Here is a 4113-nt window from a genome sequence, read left to right as displayed (position 1 = left end):
AGGTGCCATGTTGGTGCTCTGTGGAGAGCAAATAGAGAAAACTTAGATTTTGAAATCAGAAGACATTTTTAAAACCAGGAAAGCAAACGCAATGTGCCACATTCACAAATGTTACAAACCAGCTTCAGGGATCTCAAGCGTCCACCCCATTTTGTGTTTAGCCCTTTGACACATGGGGGTTACAAGTGAACTTGTAAGACAGAATTTTATAGATTAAAGAAAAAGAAAGATTAAAAAATCTTTGCATTATACCATGTAGTCTGTTTAATAAAATATTTCATTGCATGGTGACCTCTACTGGCCGAATAAATGCATCACCAGGGCTGATGAAATAAGCCAATTTAGTCTGTTTAGCCAAGGAATTGGCTAATATGGAAAGACAATGCTAGCCAAATATGTTATTTAGAATTGTTAAGGCCCAGTTGTACTCTCAATATGTTTATTTTTAAAAAGATTTTGGGGCCGGGCGCGGTGGCTCAAGCCTGTAATCCCAGCACTTTGGGAGGCCGAGGCGGGTGGATCACGAGGTCAAGAGATCGAGACCATCCTGGTCAACATGGTGAAACCCCGTCTCTACTAAAAAACTACAAAAAATTAGCTGGGCATGGTGGCGCGTGCCTGTAATCCCAGCTACTCAGGAGGCTGAGGCAGGAGAATTGCCTGAACCCAGGAGGCGGAGGTTGCGGTGAGCCGAGATCGCGCCATTGCACTCCAGCCTGGGTAACATGAGCGAAACTCCGTCTCAAAAAAAATAAATAAATAAATAAAAAGATTTTGTAAAACATTTCAAACGTATGAGATATGGAGGATAATATAATAAACACATACCTGCCACCTAAATTTATCAAGTCTTAATATTTTGTCTTCTTTATCCAGAGTTTTAAATTTAATTATTTATTTATTTATTTCAGAGAGAGCGTCTCATTCTGTCACCCAGGCTGGACTGCAGTTGTGTGATCATAACCCACTGTAACCCAGAACTCCTGAGCAATGTCCTGCCTCGGGCTCCCAAGTCAGTAGGACCAATATATTTTTTTAAAAATAAGACAGTTACATACATGCGAAGCCCTTATATCCTGAATTCCTGTAAACAGACCCTTTATCCCCTCTCAAGAGGGCATTGTGGCCAGGTACAGTGGCTCACACCTGTAATCTCAGCACTTTGGGAGGCCAAGGCAAGAGGATCACCTGAGGTCGAGAGTTGGAGACCAGCCTGACCAACATGGAGAAACCTCATCTCTACTAAAAATACAAAAATTGGCCAGACGTGGTGGTGCATGCTTGTAATCCCAGCTACTCAGGAGGCTGAGGCAGGAGAATAACTTGAACCTGGGAGGCGGAGGTTGTGGTGAGCCGAGATTGCACTATTGCACTCCAGGCTGGGCAACAAGAGGGAGACTCTGTCTCAAAAAAAAAAAAAAAAGAAAGAGGGCATTGCTTAGCTGGGTGGGGTGGCTCATACCTATAATCCCAGCACTTTGGGAGACTGAGATAGGAAGATGACTTGAGCCCAGGAGTTCAAGACCAACCTGGGAAACATAGTTAGAAATCATCTCTACAAAAAAATAAATAATTACCTAGGCATAGTGGTGTGCATCTACAGTTCCAGTTACTTAGGAGGCTGAGACAGGAGGATTATTGCTTGAGCCCAGGAGGTGGAGGCTACAGTAAGTTATGATCATGCCACTGCACTCCAGCCTGGGCAACAGAGCAAGACTCTATCTCAAACAAAACAAAACAAAACAGGCAGCACTGCTTGGTGTTTATCTTTCCCATGAATCTTTTCATATTTCTTCATATGTATTCACACATATGTATTCATACAGAATATAGGATATTGTGTTGCCAGCTTTATGTTTTTATACAAATGGAATAACACATATATAGTTACAAATTTCACAATTTTTTGCTGGTTGAATTGGCCCATTATTGAGATCATGTTCCCTTTCCCCAGGGCAACAAACAAAACCCTGAGATTTAAACTGATGGGGAGGGCTGGGCCTGTTGACTCACACCTATAATCCCCGTCTTTTGGGAGTCAGAGCGGGGAGGATTGCTTGAGCCTAGGAGTTCAAGACCAGCCTGGGCAACATGACAAGACCGTGTCTCTTAAAATAAATACATAATAAACTGATAGGGAAAAAAATGTCCTTTCATAATAGAGATAAGGGCTGGGTGCAGTGGCTTATGCCTGTAATCCCAACACTTTGGGAGGCCACGGCAGGCGGATCACTTGAGGTCAGGAGTTCAAGACCAGTCTGGTCAACATGGTGAAATACTGTCTGTACTTAAAAAAATACAAAAATAAGCCAGGCATGATGGCAGGTACCTGTAATCCCATCTACTTGGGAGGCTTTGGCAGGAGAATCGCTTGAACCCGAGAGGTGGAGGTTGCAGTGAGCTGAGATCGCTAAGACAGTGCCACTGCACTCGAGCCTATGTGACAGAGTGAGATTCCATCTCAAAAACAAACTAACAAACAAACAAATAATAGAGGTAGGTAAGATAAAGTTGCCAAAAGAGATTCAGTACAAAAATATTTGAAAACCAGGGCAATGGAGAAAACTAGCGGTAGCTGATATTATTGAGCACTTATAATATGCCAGATACTTTTCTAAGTGCTTTCTTTAAATAATTGAATCCTCACAGCAACTCTATGCAATAGCTTCTATCATGACCTCCATTTTACAAAGAAGGAAGCCAAGGCAAAGAGGTTGCTAGCTTGTCTAAGCTCACATATCTGAGTCGTGGGGCCTGCAGTCTGACTTCCTGCTCTGAATGCAATGTGACACATAGATGAAGCCCTGTCAAGAATTCTAAGCACCACAAGAAGCACCCTTATAAACCAATCACTCGCTGCTGCTGATGCACTTGAACTATACCATGCCCCTTCCTTGTGGCTTTCTAAGAACCCCAGCCAGCTCAAGAGAGGGCTGAGAGTGGTCCTGTTGCCTCTTTTCAGAGATTTAACTGGCCAGAACTTGAGCATCCTCTTACATGCAAAACTTCATTGTCCCTTGGCATGAGAAACTATTGATAAGATTTGTTCCTGATTCCAACAACTGTGACCTGAGACAAGTTAAAAATATTTTTTTTGGATCGTTAACTTTCTCTAAAATAAGACAAAATATTATCCTTTTCCTTCTGAAATAATCTTGCTGTGACGAAGAATAATTTATCATGCTGTGACATCCTAAGCCACTAAACAGGAGGATCTGGCAGCCCTGCTTCATACACCCAATGCACTTATCTGCAAAAGTTGATATGTATGAGAGCTTGTGGCTTTAAGTCTTTAACAGAAAGAGGAGGCAGATCTCCAGGCCTAAGGAACACATATGAGGAACATGAACTCTGGCTGATGTCTACTCCCCTTGGGAAGGCCTTATTGGGAAAAAAGAGAATAACATGGGATCTGAATGTCTGATATCAAGTTGTGGATCCCTAACTTACTAACTAGCTTTCTCACTTTCCAACCTCAGGTGACTTAATAGCCCTCTCTGTGCTACAAGTCCATCCTCTACAAAATTATAGTTAATAAACTTATAAAATAAAATAGTATCTACCTAATAAACTTGCTATGAAGAGTAAATGAGTTAATACATATGCTGCAATTAGAAAGTTGCTGGCACCTGTTATATATGTAATAAATGTTAAGTATGTGGTATGGTCTGAATTGTGGCATCCCCCTCAAATTCATATGTTGGAACGGAATATCCACTGGGATACTATTAAGAGTAAGGGCCTTTTGGGAACTAATTAAGTCATAAGAACATCACCTTTGTGTATGGAATTAGTGTTCTTATAAAAGAGGTTGGGCTGGGTACAGTGGCTCATGCCTGTAATCCCAGCACTTGGGGAGGCTGAGGAAGGAGGATCACTTGAGCCCAGGAGTTTGTGACCAGCCTGGGCAACATAGCAAGACACTGTTTTACCAAAAACAAACAAACAAACAAACAAAAAAAACAGGGAACTGCCTTGCCTCTTCTGCCAATTAAGAACACAAAAAGAAAGCACCATCTTTGCCGGGCGCGGTGGCTCAAGCCTGTAATCCCAGCACTTTGGGAGGCCGAGGCGGGTGGATCACGAGGTCAACAGATCGAGACCATCCTGGTC

The sequence above is a fragment of the Cebus imitator genome, unplaced genomic scaffold (genome assembly GCF_001604975.1).
Source record: "Cebus imitator isolate Cc_AM_T3 unplaced genomic scaffold, Cebus_imitator-1.0 Scaffold9, whole genome shotgun sequence".
NCBI lineage: Eukaryota > Metazoa > Chordata > Mammalia > Primates > Cebidae > Cebus > Cebus imitator.
This window is presented reverse-complemented; position numbering follows the sequence as displayed.